The sequence below is a fragment of the Lepidochelys kempii genome, chromosome 7, assembly GCF_965140265.1.
Source record: "Lepidochelys kempii isolate rLepKem1 chromosome 7, rLepKem1.hap2, whole genome shotgun sequence".
Lineage (NCBI taxonomy): Eukaryota > Metazoa > Chordata > Testudines > Cheloniidae > Lepidochelys > Lepidochelys kempii.
The window spans coordinates 54,809,710-54,831,064 of NC_133262.1; the positions used below are offsets into that span (position 1 = coordinate 54,809,710).

A 21,355-nucleotide genomic window follows, 5' to 3' on the forward strand; every position below is an offset into this window, starting at 1 on the left:
CATTCCGAGGACGGTTGCTGAGGCTATGTCTACACTAGGGAAAGAGTGTGTGTTTTGAACACAGTAGTCAACACATGTTGGTTCTCCTGTATTTTTGGTAGAAGATTCATTTTCAGAGAGCCCAGCTGGAAAATGCCCTATGAGTTGATCTCCCACAGACATGAATTTAATCCTACCACTGTGGTGCTGTGTGAAAACCTTGCACCTGAACTGGCGCACATACCAAGCTACATGCAGTGAAACAGAAGGCTCTCACCAGGAATTTCAAGAACTGGAAGCTTATTCATTTCTCTCTCTCGCTCAATCCGCCCCCTCTTTAAGGGTAGCTGATTAGGTCAGAGGCTTTAATTCTACATAGAATCATAGAATATCAGGGTTGGAAGGGACCCCAGAAGGTCATCTAGTCCAACCCCCTGCTCAAAGCAGGACCAATTCCCAGTTAAATCATCCCAGCCAGGGCTTTGTCAAGCCTGACCTTAAAAACCTCTAAGGAAGGAGATTCTACCACCTCCCTAGGTAACGCATTCCAGTGTTTCACCACCCTCCTAGTGAAAAAGTTTTTCCTAATATCCAATCTAAACCTCCCCCACTGCAACTTGAGACCATTACTCCTCGTTCTGTCATCTGCTACCATTGAGAACAGTCTAGAGCCATCCTCTTTGGAACCCCCTTTCAGGTAGTTGAAAGCAGCTATCAAATCCCCCCTCATTCTTCTCTTCTGCAGGCTAAACAATCCCAGCTCCCTCAGCCTCTCCTCATAACTCATGTGTTCCAGACCCCTAATCATTTTTGTTGCCCTTCGCTGGACTCTCTCCAATTTATCCACATCCTTCTTGAAGTGTGGGGCCCAAAACTGGACACAGTACTCCAGATGAGGCCTCACCAATGTCGAATAGAGGGGAACGATCACATCCCTCGATCTGCTCGCTATGCTCCTACTTATACATCCCAAAATGCCATTGGCCTTCTTGGCAACAAGGGCACACTGCTGACTCATATCCAGCTTCTCGTCCACTGTCACCCCTAGGTCCTTTACCGCAGAACTGCTGCCTAGCCATTCGGTCCCTAGTCTGTAGCTGTGCATTGGGTTCTTCCGTCCTAAGTGCAGGACCCTGCACTTATCCTTATTGAACCTCATCAGATTTCTTTTGGCTCAATCCTCCAATTTGTCTAGGTCCTTCTGTATCCTATCCCTCCCCTCCAGCGTATCTACCACTCCTCCCAGTTTAGTATCATCCGCAAATTTGCTGAGAGTGCAATCCACACCATCCTCCAGATCATTTATGAAGATATGGAACAAAACCGGCCCCAGGACCGACCCTTGGGGCATTCCACTTGATACCAGCTGCCAACTAGACATGGAGCCATTGATCACTACCCATTGAGCCCGACAATCTAGCCAGCTTTCTACCCACCTTATAGTGCATTCATCCAGCCCATACTTCCTTAACTTGCTGACAAGAATACTGTGGGAGACCGTGTCAAAAGCTTTGCTAAAGTCAAGAAACAATACATCCACTGCTTTCCCTTCATCCACAGAACCAGTAATCTCATCATAAAAGGCGATTAGATTAGTCAGGCATGACCTTCCCTTGGTGAATCCATGCTGGCTGTTCCTGATCACTTTCCTCTCATGCAAGTGCTTCAGGATTGATTCTTTGAGGACCTGCTCCATGATTTTTCCAGGGACTGAGGTGAGGCTGACTGGCCTGTAGTTCCCAGGATCCTCCTTCTTCCCTTTTTTAAAGATTGGCACTACATTAGCCTTTTTCCAGTCATCCGGGACTTCCCCGGTTCGCCACGAGTTTTCAAAGATAATGGCCAATGGCTCTGCAATCACAGCCGCCAATTCCTTCAGCACTCTCGGATGCAACTCGTCCGGCCCCATGGACTTGTGCACGTCCAGCTTTTCTAAATAGTCCCTAACCACCTCTATCTCCACAGAGGGCTGGCCATCTCTTCCCCATTTTGTGATGCCCAGCGCAGCAGTCTGGGAGCTGACCTTGTTAGTGAAAACAGAGGCAAAAAAAGCATTGAGTACATTAGCTTTTTCCACATCCTCTGTCACTAGGTTGCCTCCCTCATTCAGTAAGGGGCCCACACATTCCTTGGCTTTCTTCTTGTTGCCAACATACCTGAAGAAACCCTTCTTGTTACTCTTGACATCTCTGGCTAGCTGCAGCTCCAGGTGCGATTTGGCCCTCCTGATATCATTCCTACATGCCCGAGCAATATTTCTATACTCCTCCCTGGTCATATGTCCAACCTTCCACTTCTTGTAAGCTTCTTTTTTATGTTTAAGATCCACTAGGATTTCACCATTAAGCCAAGCTGGTCGCCTGCCATATTTACTATTCTTTTGACTCATTGGGATGGTTTGTCCCTGTAACCTCAACAGGGATTCCTTGAAATACAGCCAGCTCTCCTGGACTCCTTTCCCCTTCAAGTTAGTTCCCCAGGGGATCCTGGCCATCCATTCCCTGAGGGAGTCGAAGTCTGCTTTCCTGAACATGATACTCTCTTGGCATTTTTTATTTATCATTATCACTATTTGATCTTGACTGTATTGCCTAATTAAGCCCCTCATGCACCCTTTTATCTGTATCCTTTATCAGAAAGTGAAGCAGACTCTGCCTTCCAGAGGAGATTCCACAGGAGGCAGTGTCTAAGGGGATGGAAAGACAGACTTAAATCAAACAGACAGTTCCTCGCTTAACCCGCAGAGAAGTCTACAACATGAATTGGAGGTATTTGAGTTATAATTTTTTACAAAGGACTCTCTAGTAAAGAAGCATGATGTTCTTTCCCACAAAAAGAAAAGGAGGACTTGTGGCACCTTAGAGACTAACCAATTTATTTGAGCATGAGCTTTCGTGAGCTACAGCTCACTTCATCAGATGTTTACCGTGGAAACTGCAGCAGACTTTATATACACACAGAAATCATGAAACAATACCTCCTCCCACCCCACTGTCCTGCTGGTAATAGCTTATCTAAAGTGATCAACAGGTGGGCCATTTCCAGCACAAATCCAGGTTTTCTCACCCTCCACCCCCCCACACAAATTCACTCTCCTGCTGGTGCTAGCCCATGGGCTAGCTAGATGGGCCCATGGGCTAGCTAGATGGGCTAGCACCAGCAGGAGAGTGAATTTGTGTGGGGGGGTGGAGGGTGAGAAAACCTGGATTTGTGCTGGAAATGGCCCACCTGTTGATCACTTTAGATAAGCTATTACCAACAGGACAGTGGGGTGGGAGGAGGTATTGTTTCATGATTTCTGTGTGTATATAAAGTCTGCTGCAGTTTCCACGGTAAACATCTGATGAAGTGAGCTGTAGCTCACGAAAGCTCATGCTCAAATAAATTGGTTAGTCTCTAAGGTGCCACAAGTCCTCCTTTTCTTTTTGCGAATACAGACTAACACGGCTGTTCCTCTGAAACATGTTTCCCACAAAAGATTATCTCATACAGAAAGGACAATACCAATTACCCCGTTCTCCCCCAAAAAGCAAGGTGCAAAACAACACATCACAGAAGCAAGGTCAGCCTAGATGTAAAGGGGCACCCTCTACACTGAAGTCAGTGGAGTTGTGCTCACTTATGCCAGGGTTCAATTCAACGGTAAGTGTTTAAACAGTGTGAGTCATCACTGCTACACACTGAAGTCTGAACTTCACTGGCTAAATCAGAGATCAAGGTGCAGGGAGCACCAATGAGTGCGCAAAGGGTTACCAAATCTCACAGAACTCTGTCCTTGTACACAAGTATCAACTTCATAGTAAAAATTCCAAAGGCAACAGCGTAACAGGCTGAAGGGGATAAGATGTTTAACAAGAAGAGAAACTGCTTCCAAAAAAACCCAAAGCCCCAACAGTTGAGGGAACTGGGATTGTTTAGTTTACAGAAGAAAAGAATGAGGGGGAATTTGATAGCTGCTTTCAACTACCTGAAAGAGGGTTCCAAAGAGGATGGATCTAGACTGTTCTCAGTGGTAGCAGATGACAGAACAAGGAGTTTCAGAGGAGGAGTAATGGTCTCAAGTTGCAGTGGGGAAGGTTTAGGTTGGATATTAGGAAAAACTTTTTCACTAGAAGGGTGGTGAAGCACTGGAATGCATTACCTAGGGAGATGGCGGAATCTCCTTCCTTTAAGGTTTTTAAGGTCATGCTTGACAAAGCCCTGGCTGGCAATGTTCCCTCTAATTTTTGACAGGCTGTGTGTGCAAAAATTTCTTCTGTGCAAATTGTTGTGCTTCTGTGCAACTTTTTGTGCGTGCGGTGTTTCGCCATGTGCGCGGGGTTTAGGATCTGTGTGAATGCGCACAGTTTAGAGGGAACAGTGCTGGCTGGGATGATTTAGGTGGGGATTGGTCCTGCTTTGAGCAGGGGGTTGGACTAGATGACCTCCTGAGGTCCCTTCCAACCCTGATATTCTATGATTCTATGAACATTTAGCACTTGTCCCCACTTGCAGAAAGCCAGGGTTAAATGGACCTTTGGTTTGGAACTCAATATATTTGAAACCTGGGGCCCAAACTGTTGGGTGAAAGGACAGAAACTCCACATCTGAACATGGGTAATGGGTTTGCTACTTCCACACCAGCAGCCAGTTAGGCACGCTGCACCTCTGAATAAAGGAGAGGAAGGAAATGAAAGTAGTATCAGAAACAGATTAATCTGAAATAGTTCCTGCTGGGGGGGGGTGGGAATTAAAACTTCTTACCCAATTTACCTTTCCCATGCTGTGACAACCCTCAGTCCCTGTGAACTAAGCACAGATCCTTGGGTTTTCACCCAGGCTCATGCTTTCACGCTTGACTTGATATTTCTCTCCGCACTCAGCTTTATAAAGCCCTGATCCTCTCTACAGCTGCTTCCTGAAATGCCTCTACTGCTCAGACCCTGGTGTGGAACGCCGCAGGTACTGCTGCCTCACAGTCAGATGGCGAGGAGTACACAAGAGCTAAACCATCTGTTCCATCTTCCCCTGGAGGCTCCTAGCTATCCCAAGCTTGGTGATAGAGGGGCCAGCGTCACTGCCAAAGCTTATTGTGCAACCTACTGGAAACATCAAACTGGTCAATCCAAGGAAGGTTCTGGTTTCCCCTAACAAGTCTTGGAAAACTATCCAAGTCGCCTGTTGTACATCTACCTCTATATCCTTTTTGACTTCTAACTATGCTGATATAGAGGACCTTGGCATCCAACTCCATTCAACTGAGATTCACTACTTTAGCTGCATGGTTCCCCAAACTTATTCATATTATGGATTATTTCTTAGGACAGGGATCCTTGTGTGGACCATCCCCCCATCAAAACAGACTTTCCTCTTTCCACACCTTCCATGAGGCACCTACAGAGCTTAGTGACATGAAAAAGTAACCAGGATAGTCTTAAGAAGACTATATGAAAATAAATTTCCTTTAATGCCTTTGGTGCAGGTGTTTGGTTGCACCCCCTCATTTTAGATCTGTACTGTTTATTTTCTCTTTGTGGGCTTCAGACACTGACAGTTTGATCACAGGTGAATTTACAGGAAAGCAGCACCTGAGAAAGGTACACCCAGGGTGCAAGGAAGCGCAGAGGGGTTTTGAGGTTAGCTGGTAAAAAAAAAAAAGCCTCCAGAATTGGAAACTCTCAGGGTACGTCTACACTGCAATAAAACACCCATGGCTGGCCCATGTCACGTGACTTGGGCTCACGGGGCTCGGGCAGCAGAGCTATACAATTGCTGTGTAGACGTTCAGGATCAGGCTGGAGCCCAGGCTCTAAGACGAAGGGTCCCAGAACCAAGGCTCCAGCCCAGGGGTGGGCAAACTGACATAAGGCACTACAGCACTAGCTCCATATAACATTCCTAATGCAGGCACTCAGCTCTGTGCAGTGCTGCTGGAAGGAGAAAGCAGTCCACAGAATTTTACAGCATATTCAGGGACCATATAACTGAGTAAGGATTTTTTGTACTCTAATGCACCTAAGGAAACTCTCTGCTTTCCTTCTCATCTTCTCCTCAGCCCCAAGGTAGAAACGCTCTGCTGCCTTCCTGCTTCCTTTTCCTCCATTTCATCCTGTCCTCTCACTGTGATTTTGTTTCGGTCAATCAAGTGATCAAATTCCATGTGCTTCCAAGCAGACAGCTGATATTCCAGCTTCACTTAAACATTACTGATGGTCTCTCTCTCTCTCTTCCCAAGAGATCAACTACATACACAATCCTATTTGGGCCTCATTTCCTGGGGAAGACCACACTTGTGTTTTTAGGAGAGGCTTCTAGCCAGTTGGAGGTTCCCTTATGGCTGCACTAAGTGCAAACCCTTTCCCTCTCTTTGTCGAATGGGCCAAATCCCTGACGTAGTGTGCCCTTGTGGGACAGCAATAGGTTTCCACTACTGGAGAAAAAACATGAGCTGTCAGTTTAGAAAGCACTGGGTGAGTATCACCACTGTAGGAAATTGTAAAATAGCATTTCAGTAAAGGATATAACAACATTTTGACCACTTTGTCAAATAGCTAACAGTTTCCATTTTAAGGTAGGTGAAATAAATACTGTACAAAGAAATGAATTTGTATCCAGAGTGGTACAAAACACTAACATTTTCCCTGGTGGCAGCCAAATGAGGACCTAAGCCAATGCCCACTGAAGACAATGGAAGTCCTTCTGCTGATTTCAACAGGCAGTGGATCAGGCCCTGAATGTACTGTGTACGTATATGCATGTGTGTATGTATGCATAAACCTAATTGTGTGCTCGCCGTGTGAATAAACTTAATGGTGTGCATTGTTATAACAATTTTATTGGCATAAGTTTCACACGGCATTACACGAGTGGCAAAGCAAGCTTAGCTTAGTATACAAGTTTTAAAAGTAGATTTTCTTGTTAGAGGGTTGAAGGTACATTCCATAATTGATTGGTTTGTTCTCTGAAAGTTCTGGCCTCTTCTTGAACCCTCTACTACCACGGCAAAGGCAGAATAGTAAATACAAGGACCTTGACGTTTAGAAGTGTCCCACAGGGAAAGTCAATAACCTAACACACACATACCATCTGGCAAGTTTCCTTCACCCAGCTTCGCCAGTTCAAGTGCTCTGCTCAAAACCAGTTATATAAACTTCTTCCCCTTGCAGCAAACCTCACTCCACATCCCTGAATTTAGCAAGGACAAGACTAAAAGCTTCCAACCAAAGCTTCTGCTAACAAAGCCACACCTTACAAGTTACCAGAACAGAGCATGTAAACAAACCTTTCCCCTCCCTAAAGGATGCTGGGTAAGAGTTGCCTGCTTTTATTGCTCCCTCCCTGGTCTACCTCAGCTGGACCCACACTAATAAGCTTCGCATTAATGGAATGACTATGCCAAGCTACTGGCAGATGGTCCTATGTTCCAGCCACATCTTTCCATGCTCTCCCTCCCAGAAGTCCTAATCTACACAGAGTGTAATCTCCACAAAAACATATGCTTCCCTCACAGAAAGCTTCCTTTCTATTATCTCTGTCCTCTGGAGGATTGACCTTCAAAACCTCAGGGGCAAACAATTCTATACTCCTTCCATTTACAGTCCTGTGTGCTATCCACCCTTCTCCTGGGTACTGCCACAGTATCTGATACAAGACTTCACATCCATGTTGGTCTCCCTTGCCCCCCATTCCTTTTGTAAACATCCTACCCCATTTCACACATGGCTATAAAAACAGGGCAATATAGAACTGGTGTTTCTTCCCTACAGTACCTCACCACTCTGTTTTATTTATGGGTCCCACTAACAGCCTGCGTGTCGCATTCTCAGCCAAGAAACCACAGAGTGTAATTTATTGTGGTGGTTACCAGTAAATCTCTCGTGCAACACTTCCATTTAAATGCTGAGTGAGTCAGTCACTAATTGGGTATCTCTTATATTTTAAAATAATCTATTTATATCATCTGCTGCTCACTCTCCTTCTCCCCCATCAATTTAATCAGATTATTGTGATTGATGAATTCATTAGTGCAGTCATCATTTCCTAAAAGCACAGCAACTTCTAGATGGAAAGTTTCAGGGAACACGAACATACACACATGCACAACTGCTGAATAAATGAATGTGTTTAGCCCTGCAGTTCCAGCCAGCGGGTTGGGGAAAGGTTATATCTAAGCAGGCAGAAGCACCTTGGTTGGCTTTCCTGAAGCTCCTCAGAGAAGCCAAGGGGATAATGAACATAATCATGCAGTTTTAATGTAAAGGGTCATTTTCTCACTCCAAACTGAGTCTGAGCCGATGCATATCATTTCCTGTTCCAAGGGAACACAGAATTTTACTCTCTCAATATAATTTTGTATCTAACCCAACCCCACTGAACAGCTTTTCCCCCACGGCAGACAGGCAGAAGCATCAATGAAATGGGGACAAGGGATACCCTGGCCCCTTGTCTCAGCCATTTGAGCCTCTAGACCAGGGGTGGGCAAACTTTTTAGCCCAAGGGCCACATCGGGGAATAGAAATTGTATGGCAGGCCATGAATGCTCACAAACTTGGGGTTGGGGTGCAGGACCTGGGGTGGGGCTGAGGATGAGGAGTTTGGGGTGTAGGAGGGTGCTCTGGGCTGGGACTGAAGGGTTCAGAGGGTGGGAGGGCGATATGGGCTGGGGCAGAGGTGCAGGAAGGGGTGTAGATTCTGGCTGGGGGTGCGGGCTCTGGGGTGGGACTGGAGATGAGAGGTTTGGGGTGCAGGAGGGTGCTCCAGGCTGAGATCGAGGGGTTTAGAGAGCGGGAAGGGGATCAGGTCTGGGGTACGGGGTTGGGGCATGGGGAGAGGCTTAGAGGTGTTGGTTCTGAGCAGTGCTTACCTCAAGTGTGGTGTGGTCCCCAATGCAGCGCCCCCACCAGAGCAGGGCAGAGCCGCATGGTGCAGCCCCGACCCTGCGCCTCGGCCAGAGCAGCAGAGCGGGGCTGAGCTGCGTGATGGGCCCTGACCCAGTGCCCCAGCTGTAGCATCAGACCGGGGCCAAGCCATGTGGTACAGCCCCGACCCTGCGCCCTGGCCAGAGCGGGGCCAAGCCATGTGCTCTGGCCCCCGACCCAGCCGGAATGGGGCTGAGCCACGTGGTGCAGCCCCGATCCAGCGCCCCGACCGGAGCACCAGAGCAGGGCCGAGCCACTGGTGCGGCTACCAACCCAGCGCCTCAGCCGGAGTAGGGCTGAGCCGCGTGATGTGACCCTTGACCCACCGCCCCAGCCGGAGTGGGGCCAAGCCGCGTGGTGTGGCTCGTGGGCCAGCTTAAAAACAGCTCACAGGCCAGATCCAGCCCATGGGTTGTAGTTTGCTCAGACTTGCTCTAGACAAAGCTTCCCTAGTATTCAAAATTCATGTTCAACAATTTAAATTATTTCCTTTGTAGCAGGAAAGTTGGCCTCTGCTCAGTAATAAAAAACTAACCATAGATTTAACAAAGGTGAAAGAGTAAACAACATAATAAAGCCAAAAAGAGTAGGCCAAATAGAGATAAGAACAGACAAGGAACAGGAATGGAAGAACACGGGCTTCTGAAGCAGTACATGCATCTATTAGTAAGTACATCATAACAATATTTTGCACTTTGATGGCTCTTTCCATCCAAGAAACTCTAAGTGCTTCATAAAAAAATTACACAGCACTCTATGAGGTAGCTACGGGATACCCACGGAATAGGTCACTCACCCATGACAAACAGCAGTTCTTCAACAGCTTGCAGAAAAACCTACCCAACTGTTTAAGGCAGAAGCCCAGACAGTCTGAGGAAGGAGCTAAGAATGCCTTGCCTACCTTTAACCAGATCAGGTTGGTGAACTGTGTTTGCTGGGATTACAATAGTGCATTGAGCTGTGCTCCTGCTAAGTGATTCTGACAACTCTGCACCCCAGCAGGACTAGAAGAAAGATGCACAATAATATTTAAGAAACTGAGTTGCAAGGAGACCACAAAGGCTGTCTCTATTTTTAATACTTGCTGCAGGAGCAGGACAGCACAGCACATGTATTGAACATGGAGTCAAAACAGGTCCCAAGAGGGGAATTTTCATGCAGATCACTAGAAATCCTGGATGAGGAGCCTTATCTTCCTTGGGAGGACAGCCATCCTGATAAATACATACAGCAAAGATGACTTGAGGGAAGGAGACGTGCAGAGTAGATTTCCAGAAGCTAGGTGTTGTATGCAATACGTAATTAAAGCAAACCATTGCACTGATGTGGCTTAGAATGTCTGCAGACAGGTATTCCCCTTTTCCATTTCAGTGTGAGATGCTCACTGATGAAGCACCAAAGGAAATATTCGCATGGTTTTGATCATAGTAGAGCAAAGTGTGAGAATGTAATATCTTTTCAAAGGTCCCCAGAATCCAGTAATATATTTTCAAAGGTCCCCAGAATCCTCTCTCATCACTGTATGACAGCACATGCCTGGGACCTTATAATCAGGGGGGCCTGGAAAACTGCTCATGAACTTCACTTTGTCTTTTGCTAATGTAGCTTTATGGCACTATACCATATTGGAGGGATACATTCTGTCCTGGTAGGAATCTCAGACTTATGGGCACGTTACACCCGGCTACAAGCAGAATGAAGCACAGCTGAGGAAAACTGAAGACGGAGGCTGCCCCACGCCCCCGCCCCCGCCCCCACTCCCTCTCCCTACCCACACAGCTGGTTTTAATTACACTGGTTGGGTTCACTGCTGTCAGCCAATTTACAATCTCTCATTCATACGTGCCATAAAGCAATCGTTCAAGGGAAAGTTAATCCATCACAATGAAATTCTCTCTCAAACCAGGCAACCCTTTCCCCAACCTCATTTGAGTAAAAATAAAAGTTACTCTGGCTTGACTGCCCTGACCTTCCATCAACCCCAACAGAAGTTCACAGGTGCAGGTTGCAAAGCACTCAGAAGACAATGTTTTGCAAAGCAGACAACATGAAGAGGGCACTAAAGTATTTGCTGATAAAGAGATACTGACCAAAGGAGGCATATTGGCACCTTAACATTGTGAGATGAGTGCATTCATATGTTGCATCAAACATCTGATCTTATAATTACAGGCACTATTACACATCCTCTTCATTACTGGAAGCATCAGGGAATCCAAGAGCCCAGCACCATTGCTTAATTTGACAGATAAGTTTATGGGTAAAAATGGAAACTTAGATTCCAATTTACCAGCAAACACCTCTGCCATTAAATTTCAGGCGCTCTACAAGTCCATGCCAGAAAAAGTTCCATTCTGCCATTGGTAAGTACATGTGCAAGGCTACTGCTTCATCACACAGGCAGTAACGGGGAATGGGGCATCTGTGGCGCTCTGAAGACAGAGACAGACCTGGAAACCGTATAATGTTGCACAGCTGCTGACAAGTGGAAGATATGGCCTGCAGTACACAGCAGTTATCCAACCTTGCTTGTCTGCTGCAGGTAGAACAGAACTAAATAATGCCCATAAATTAGGTGGTGAAGGGAGAGAAGGGAAAAAAAAGTGTTAGGGTTTTGTTCTAATGACTATTGGGCCTGGTTATCCTGGAGCCAGATATCCTTCAGAACAGAAGTGCCAAGAAAGGGTGAATATATCATCAAGTGCACTGGGTATAACAGAGCTATGATTTAGTTAATGCCTCTTCCAAAGCTTCTTCCATGTATGCAATATTCCATAAAGGTGGGAAACTACACAGTCTTAGGTCTTCTGAGTTCATGATCAAGATCTGTCTCACTTCTAGACCAGCAGAGCCTGGGACCCAAGACCCAGATGTGAGACAAAGATCCAAATAATACAAATATGCTAGTAGACCTTTACTATCAGCCTCCAAAATCAGAAAAAGGACACTGAGTACATAATGTTGAGAGAGATCAAACTGGCAATAAAGTCTGATAAAATGATAATAGTGGAGGACTTCAAATACTCAAGTATACACTGATCAGTTGACACAATGGAACATGGTTTAGAGACTTGTGCATAGCAAATGTTATGCCTGTATTTTTAAGAGGTGCAAGGGGTGTTCTGGGGAATTACAGACTAGTAAACCTTATTTCTGTATCTTACAAATGGATTTAAATGACACAAATAGAATAAAGAAACTTCAGAGGGACCTAACCAAGCAAGGTGATGGGGAAACACGATGACAGGTAAAATTTAATGTTGATAAATGCAAAGTAATGCACACTGAAAGGAATAATTTGAACAACTCATACGGGGTTCTAAATTAATTGCATCTACAACTCAGGAAAAAGACCCAGACATTGCTGTGGATAGTTTACTGAAAATCTATGCTTAACATGCAGCAGCTATCAAAAAAAGCTCCATAAAGAATGAGAGGGAGAATAATACAGAATTATAAATCAATGGTATCCCCTCACCCACAATAAACTGTTCAATATTGGTAACACAATCCCAAAAAGAATATAGCAGAACTAGAAAAGGGGTTCTGAGATGGCAGATGGAAAGAAGAAGGGCATAAAAAAAACTCTTATATCAAGAAATATTGGGAAGTTTGGGATTGTTTATAGCAGTGGTCTCCAAACTTTTTAAGCACAAGATCACTTTCTGAATTTAAGTGCAACCCCGGATCTACCTCACCCCTTCCCCGAGGCCCCGCCCCACTCACTCCATCCTCCCATCCTCACTTCCTCGCTCTCCCGCACCATCACTCACTTTCACCGGGCTGGGACAGGGGGTTGGGGTGCAGGCTCTGGGCTGGGGCTGAGGGGTTCAGAGTGTGGGAGGGGGCTCCAGGCTGAGCCTGGGGCAGGGGGTTGGGGTGCAGGAGGAGGGGAGGGGTACAAGCTCTGGGAGGGAGTTTGGGTGCAGGACGGGGCTCTGGAATGGGGCAGGGGGTTGGGGTGAGGGAGAAGTTCATAGAATCATAGAATATCAGGGTTGGAAGGGACCTCAGGAGGTCATCTAGTCCAACCCCCTGCTCAAAGCAGGACCAATTCCCAACTCCCCAGATCCCTAAATGGCCCCCTCAAGGATTGAACTCACAACCCTGGGTTTAGCAGGCCAATGCTCAAACCACTGAGCTATCCCTCCCCCCCCCCTGCAGGGGGTTGGGGTGCAGGGGGGGAGGGGTCAAGAGGGGGGAGGGATAGCTCAGTGCAGTTAGGGGTGCAGGCTCTGTGAAGGGGCTCAGGGTTGGGGTGCATGAGGGGGTGTGGGCTCTGCAAGGGAGTTTGGGTGCAGGGGGGGCTCAGGACTGGAGCAGGGGGTTGGGGTGCGGGAGGGGGTTTGGGGTGCATGCTCCAGGAGGGAGCCTGCCTTAGCCCCGCTGCGCACCGCTGCCACCCTGGAGCCACTGGAGGTAAGCAGTGCCAGGCCGGAGCCCACACCCCGAACCCCTCCTGCACCTCGCACCCCTACACTGAGCCGCCTCCTGCACCCCCAACCCCCTGCCCTGAGCCCCCTGCCACACCCCAACCCCTTGCCCTGAGCCCCTTCCTGCACACCGCACCCCCTCCCACGCCCCATACTCCCTCCCGCAACCAAACCCCCTGCCCCAGTCCTACATACAATTTCCCCATCCAGATCTGGCCCTTGTGCCAAAAAGTTTGCCCACCCCTGCCCTAGGAGCATGGTTGGCCAGGGAGGCACCGCATGCTGCTCCCGCCTGTAGTGCCAGCTCTGCAGCTCCCACTGGCCGGGAATCACAACCAATAGGAGCTGCGGGGGCTGTGCCTGCAGGCACAAGGGCAGCACGTGGAGCCTTCTTAGCTGCCCATGAGCCATGGGGCTACAAGGATCTGGCGGCCGCTTCCTGGGAGCTGCAGTAAGCACCATCAGGACCCTGCACCCCAGCCCCCTGCCCCGATCCCCTCCTGCACTCAAACTCCCTCCTGGAGCCAACCCCCCACCACCACCACTCCAACACCCTGCCCCAGCCCCCTCCTGCACCCCAAATCCCTCATCCCTGCTCCCACCCCAGAGCCTGCACCCCCAGGTGGAGTCCTTACCGCCCCCCCGGACCCCAATCTCCTGCCCCAGCCAGGATCCCTCTCCCGCACCCTGAACCCCTCATTCTGGGCCCCAACTCAGAGCCCACACCCCTGGCTGGAGCCCTCACCCCCCTCCTGCACCCCAACCTCCTGCCTTAGCCCGGTGAAAGTGAGTGAGGCTAGGGGAAAGCGAGGGAGGGGAGTGGCCTCAGGGAAGGGGCAGGGCAGGGGGCGGAGCAGAGGTGTTCAGTTTTGTGCAAGTTTGGCAACCCTACTTGTTTACCTAAGGCTTTGTCTACACTATGCACCTTTCAGCGACACAGCTGTGCCGCTACAGCTATGCAGTTAAAAGGCACACCGTGTAGCCGACATTTGTCAAAAGGAAACAGCTCTCCCACTGATAAAAAAAAACTTCCACCCCCAAAGAGCAACAGTATCTTTGTCAACAGGAGAGCGCTCCCACTGACAAAGTGCTGTTCACGCCAGCGCTTTTTGTCAGTAAAACTTTTGTTGTTCAGGGGGTGGGAGGTGTTTTTCTCACCCCTGAATGACAAAAGTTTTACCGACAAAAGTCCAGTGTAGAGAAAGCCGAGGAGAGGAGAGGAGAGGAGAGTAAGAAGAGACTTGATAACACGCTAAAATAATCAACAGTACAAAGAAGGTAGATCAGGAATTTCCATTCACTTTGTCTGATAACACAAGAACAAGGAGATACAAAAACAAGGAGACACTCATTGAAACTGAAAGGTATCAAATTCAAATTGATTAAAGAAAATACCTTTTGATACTATACAAAGTTAGTCAGTGGAACTCATTGCCATATGAGTTCAGCAGTATTCAAAAAGGGATGAGACATTTATATGAATAAGAAGAGTATTCAGAGCTATAGTAGTAAATATTACAAAATTAAAAAGTTTGGGAAGAGATACAGAACCTCCTGCTTTAGGGCAGAAGGCATCTTTAGGGTTAGAATGAAACTTTTCCTGGGGGCAGATGTGACAAAGGCATGCCCAGGCAGGTATATTACACCTGTGTCTGACCATCTTCTCAATATTATACTGAAGGGGGCTGTGTGAGGCCTCTGTTGAAAGCTAAAAACTAGCTGATTGTCACAGTTACTGTGAGATGACTGGGAAATAGTTTACGAGCTATGTAAAATGTAGAATATTAGGTTGCAAAACTGTTGAAGTGAGACTGTCACCTGAAGTAAGGCGGGGTCTCAGGGCTTATTCAATCAGTGGTAAAAATAACAAATATATTGGAGGAGACAACACTGTTTACTACCTATTCCAGGTTAGGACTTGAGCACTGACAAACACAAAGGAGCCCCAGGAAGGGTCTCTGAAGAGGGTGCCCCTTGGACAAAGAAACAATAGCTTGTACCTTTATAAGAGCCGAAGAAATGACCCAGGTTGGAGACTCTCTGCCGGCAAGCTGGCTCCTGAAAAGTGGATCCCAGCTCTTCAGACAGCACAAGCCCTGCAAGGACTAACCTTTGGGTGAGGAATACATTGTTAGTCAGGAAAGTAATCTGTTACTAAGTACAGGCTATAGACCAGGGATCTCAAACTCAATTTACCTTAGGGCCAGCGCCAGTCCTCAAATTCTCCCAGCGGGCCAATAATGTCACTCATGCTGCCCAGAACCCGCCCCCCACAACTCCACCCCCCACCTGCCTAAGGCTCTGGGAGGGAATTTGGGTGGGGGAGGAGGTCTGGGGTAGGGGACTGGGGTGCAGGCTCTGGGATGGAGTTTGGGTGCAGAAGGGGGTCTGGGGTGCAGGCTCTGGGATGGAGTTTGGGGGCTGGGGGTGTGTGGGGAGGGCGTGCAGGCTCTGGGAGGGAGTTTGGGGGCGGGGGGGGTTGCAAGCTCTGGGAGGGGGTCGGGGAGTGCGGCGCTTACCTGGGCTCCAAGGAGGGGTGGGCCGGGGGGCCTCCACATGCTGCTGCCCCCAGGCACTGCCCCCACAGCGTCCCATTGGCCACAGGGGCACTCAGGCCAGGGGTAACACATGGAGGCACAGCCCCACCTCTGGGCCGCAGGGAGGGGCCGGCAGCCACTGGAGCGAGCAGGCAAACGCCACTCAGCTCTGCTGCGCTGCCAGGGCCCCTGGTGGGGAGTGCCCGGGGGTGGCAGGTGGGGCCAAGGGAGAGACCCGGCCCCAAACCTGCTGGAGCCCTGCGGGCCATATTGGGGAGGCTCGTGGGCCACAGATGGCCCACGCAGGCTGGGAGTTTGAGTCCCCCTGCTATGTTTCTCTTTTAAAAACCCAATGTTTTTAAATCCTCATAATTGCTTTTATTTGAATCTTTATCTCAAGCTCTGTTCAATTAACCTCAAGTTGGTTTTACTATAGAGATGTCTAAGTGTGAATGAGGTAAGGTGGGGTTAGGCCACGAAGGGCCTTCAAAGAGAAGACAAGTAGTTTATGTTTGATACATTAGAGAAAGGAGAGCCAGTGGAGGGATTCAAAGAAGGGGTGACATGGTCAAAGTGACGGGCCAGGAAAATGATCTTTGCAGCAGACTCCTGAATGGATGTGAGCAGGAGATAAGCATTTGTCAAGGCCATAGAGAAGGATGGTGCTGTAGTCGAGACGAGATGATGAGACTCTGGCTGAGAGTTTCAGCTGTGTGGATGAATAGGAAAGGTCACATCTTAGAAATGTCATGCAGAAAGAATCAGCAACATTTAGAGCTGGCCTGGAAGAGAGAAGACCTAGAGAGAGGTCTGCGTTGAAGATGACAACTAGGTTACAAGTCTGAGTGACAGACAGGATGGTGGTGTTGTCCACAGTGGGGCTGTATCCAGTCCTGCTCCACTGGGTGGAGAGTCTCCTTGATCATATAATATATTGGAGCAGCGGGAGGGGAATAAAAAGCATGTTTTATATTTCCCCTATTAAGGCATTAAATATTTAATCGAAACAGGAAAGCAATCAGCAGAACTTTAACAGAGTTCAGTTTGTGCATAGCCCCCTCAGATCTTCCAGCACTGGTGCACAAAAAGAACCTGTAGCATTCAGGCTGTTTCAGACAACTCCATCAATATGGATTCCTTATGCTTTTTCTCAGACATTCTTGCCTAAGAAAGTAACTCAAATATGGATATCTCTTTCCCTACCCTTTGTTAGGCTTAGATTTTTAGATTAAGTGCTTCAGGGCACCGACTCTGTCTTCATCCATGTCTGTACAGTGAACCTAGCACAACAGAGCACCAATCCTTTGAGTACTACTTGAATATTGAAAAAGAATGTACAATCTTCCCTTCCACAGCAAGGTGTCAGGGTTGCTGGGTGGTTGCCTAAAAAAAAGCAAACAGAAAATGAACCCTTCATGTTTGAAATTCCGATCTTGTTTGCCCTGAAAACTCCAGAATTCCTAAAAAACTAATGAAATGACGACATCACAAGAGCCATGGGAGTGGAAGTCAGGCATCTGAGAAAGAAAGGGACTTTGTAATTTTTTTTGTTTTTGTTAACATCTATTTAATGCTAATGTCTAACAAACATCACAGCTAAAGGAAGTTTTTGTTAAAGATCTAACTCTCTCTGGCCTTTCAGTTAAGGTGAGAGAGTTCCCAATTCACACTTGAGCCCCTCCTTCCAAAGAATTCCTCCAGCAAAACCAGGGAAGACTATACTTGACATCCCTGATATTTTTAAGATAAAATTAAAAAAGGAGAAAAACACTTTAAAAAAAAAACATTCTGGCCCTCTGTAGACATCATAAAGAAGTGAAAAGGATACAAGTCCAACTTAAAAATATATCTACGTTCAGGTCACCTTTAAGTCAAATGTCTGAGAGAGCACTCAGAAAAAAAGTCTGCTACAGATTCTAAACTGCTGTACCCTCAATTAAGGGCTGAGAATGCTACAAATACATCCCTTTGAGACCCACAAAGGGGTGTTCTTCAATGAGTGCAGTAAACCCAGGGAAAAGCAGACTTAGCATGCCCAACCACAAGTACAAACCTTTGTACTACCAGCTTTCAAAACCATTAAAAAATAACTTCACGACTTTTTTATCCACCATGAGGCAGCAGGAAGGCACATAAACCAGTTTTTTTCTTTTTATTTTGACAGACACCTTTAAGGAGCATACTTGGGCCCCAGTACACTTTAAACAGGTTCCACTTTGCAAGGAGGAGCCTCAGGGATGATGTCCCTTCACAGTCAGAGATGGAAAAAGCTCTGCGGAATACTCTTCATCAATCCCTTGCGTGTTAGCTTCAAAGGGCCCATGCATACCTAGACCCAGGCCCTTCAACTAACTATGAACTGTTGCTGCAGGCTATACAAAACAGCTTTGCCATGCAGCTTGCTGGGAGTCTTGGGGCACTGAAAGGCTCTGAAGCCACAGTTCTATTCACTCACTCACTCTCATGCCTTGGATGGATTTAGAAAACACAGCCAAAGAGTGACTGGTTCCTGTTTCAAAACCGGATGTATGCAGGGTTCAATTTACAGCAGAATCACAAGAGGAAAAATTGCCAGGGACTGTGGGGAGCCTACTCACTTCCCCTACCCCCAAGGCAAGATTTCTGATGGAAGTTGGTATTTCTGTGGCTGCACAGGCTCTGTAAGATCACACACCCCGCTCTTCAATGGCATTGATTGAGAGTCTGCAGCTTTTAGCACTATGGCGTTTTCTACTGGGGAATCCCTCAGCTCCCAAAGTCAAGGGCTATATCATGAATACATTTACAGGTTTGGGGATTTTTTTTTGAATAAAGGTTTTTCTCTGGCAGCTGTGAGAGGCTTGGAAGCAGATTACTGCATAGGGAAGTCATTAGCAGCATGGGAGAATGCATAGAGTCAGGAAGTGACTGACCAAACACACTGGCTGGGTCCTAAACTCATTGCTTTACAAGCTGGACTGCATTGCGATTCATTGGCTTGTGTCAGTTGTTGCTCCCAGTGTTGGTGCTGCTGCAAGCGTGGGAAGAAGTGCAAGGCAGTGCTTGCTATTTGCCATGTGCTGTTTACCAGTGTTGTGGGAGGATGCTCTGTCAGCCAGGGACAGCTTTAAAGAAATATCAAGCTGTGCTCTCATCTACTCAGCTGTTCCAACCTTGTCTGGGTGATAGGGATTTTACAGGTAGTTGTCCCTAATACCCACCCCACTCTGGATGCTTTTTCTGCCTGAAATGACCAGGCTTTAGGGCTGACATCTCTCAGCTAGTCTCTGAAAGAGTCTCTGAATAGGCGGTACTACCCACACATGAAAGCAGAGAGGACTACAGCATCAAAGTTGTTTTGTATTCATACATTCTACTGTCTCCAGAGGAATAAATACAAAATTACATTTCTCTGAAAACAGTTTTCCCTACAAATTAGGCACACACATTCCTGTCAAACACTGGGAAAGTCTCTCTCTCTCTCCCCCTGCTGCATCACTCCAAATGCACTGGAGCTCTCTGCAGCGATTCCACCCTGCCCCAGGCCATACTGACCCCATCACACCTCACATGCCTACTCCAGCTTGGTTCACCTTTATCTCAGAAGGTAAGAAAGAATGCAGCTTCCCAGCTGAACATCCATTCCACTCCCCCAAAATCTTCTTGCTCTTACCTTAGAAACACATGTACTTGCTCCTCCCTCCTTCTCTCACGTGCACTCCCATAAGTACAATGCTCAGGGAGTGGGATGTACTACCCACAGCATGCATCCGATGAAGTGAGCTGTAGCTCATGAAAGCTTATGCTCAAATAAATTTGTTAGTCTCTAAGGTGCCACAAGTACTCCTTTTCTTTTTGCTGATACAGACTAACATGGCGGCTACTCTAAAAGCAGTAAGTAGTTCAGTCAGCTACAGGGTAGGAGAATAGTGAGCACATGGGCTGGGTTCGGAAGAGCAGGGAATGGCAAACCCAAACAAGGGGTCGAACACTAGACCAACTCCTTCCATAGTAAGCACCTTTGGGCTTATCTACACTGGCAATTTTTCTTTAAAACGCCCTCCATTTCCCCACTGTTAATGCCATCCTCGTGGAATGGTAGAAGCACTAACACAGAGGCTGATAAACCTCCTCATCAAAACCAGATGCAATTAGAGTGAGATGACACAGTGGTAAAACCCTGTGTCCCATGCTCGCACTCTCAGCATTACTGGTGGAGCTGCACTGGTGGTAGTGCAGTGGGCAGAAAGCTTGCGAAAAAGACACATGTAGGCACAGCCATTATGTTTATACACTGACAGGAGGAAGAGAGATTCCTTGCTCTGCTGCCTTGGATGTCCTTACTGAAAAAATCATGGTCCACACTGTATAAAATGCACACACACTTCTCTATGTATGTTTTTGAGGCAGGAACCATTCCCAGAAGTTTAATCTCAAATGCTAATCAGGCCAAGAAGAAAATTGTAGGTGCCAAAAATAATGGATTCTGCTGCCTTTGGGTCTCCACAATTTTTCTTGCTTTCCCCATATAAAACTCTCCATAAATCTGTAAATTTTCAGTGAATAAAAATGGTGTTCATAGATTTTCCTTTTTGTCAAAGGGCTTCAACCTGTAACAGATCCGAGTAGCTGGCCTTGCAGACTATGCTCTCCAGCCAAAGAGCCGCAATGTCGTGAACTCTGCTTCATGGCTCTAACTTCAAAGCCTAGTTGGAACCATTCACCTACTGACATTATTAAGCAAGGCAGGATTAGTAAACACCCAAATGGAGTCAGAGTGCCTTATATAAAACATTGTCTCTCTGCTCTCCCTCCCCCTTATTTTCCAGGGTAAGCTTACCTGTTCTCCAGAGCAGGACTTTCCAATCACACTGCCTCGGATGGAAGGGAGTGGTGTTTCCCTGCTCTCTCACACTTAGGCAGCTTCTTTTTTATTTCCCAATCTCTCCTCCTTTGTAGCAGTTGCAATGGAGGATAAGGCACATCTCCTTTGTTTAAAGTCACAGGGCCTGCACCTTACCCCTAGTGGTTGAGCACATTCCTTTGCAATATTAAGTCATTTACAGACAGAAGGAGTGGAAGACTGAATTCAAATCTAAACATGGGTCTCCCACTTTGCTGCCTAATGTAGCTACACAGAGACCCCTAGCTACTGCTTTGCTCAGCTGTTTTTTGCATGAATGTACCTGCTTATTCTATTTTAAAGAGACAGTAACACCAGAGAGACTTGATTTAGATACCCAAGCAAGCATGTGAGTAATCTGCAAAAACGAGCTAAAAACATAAACAGCCTCAAAAGAGTATCAGGGAAATTTCCTGCAGTTATCCACAAGTTTCACAAAAGAACATTATTTTCCTACCTTGTAAACAGAGTTTCTGCATGAGACTCCACCAGCCTGGGCTTCTCTGCCAGTTACCCATCTTCCCAGACTGGTGGAAACTTCCAGCTGAAGCTTTCTGGAACTTTTACAATTTATCTCCTTCACAGTGTGTCACTAACCCTGCATATAATGATGGGGGAAGGAGTAAT

General features: G+C 47.2%; 1 protein-coding gene across 10 annotated transcripts in view; it reads right to left on the reverse strand.

Annotated features, from left to right (window-relative positions):
• NDST2 (N-deacetylase and N-sulfotransferase 2) overlaps positions 1 to 21,355 on the reverse strand; it is a 218,705-nt gene that overhangs the window by 89,051 nt on the left and 108,299 nt on the right. For 7 of the 10 annotated variants that reach the window (XM_073352885.1, XM_073352876.1, XM_073352874.1 and 4 more), the window contains one exon: positions 15,310 to 15,419. The exons of the other annotated variants lie outside the window; for them this stretch is intronic. The gene's annotated coding sequence lies outside the window, so the exon portion shown is untranslated. The remainder of the gene's footprint in view (positions 1 to 15,309; positions 15,420 to 21,355) is intronic. 10 annotated transcript variants of the gene reach the window in all.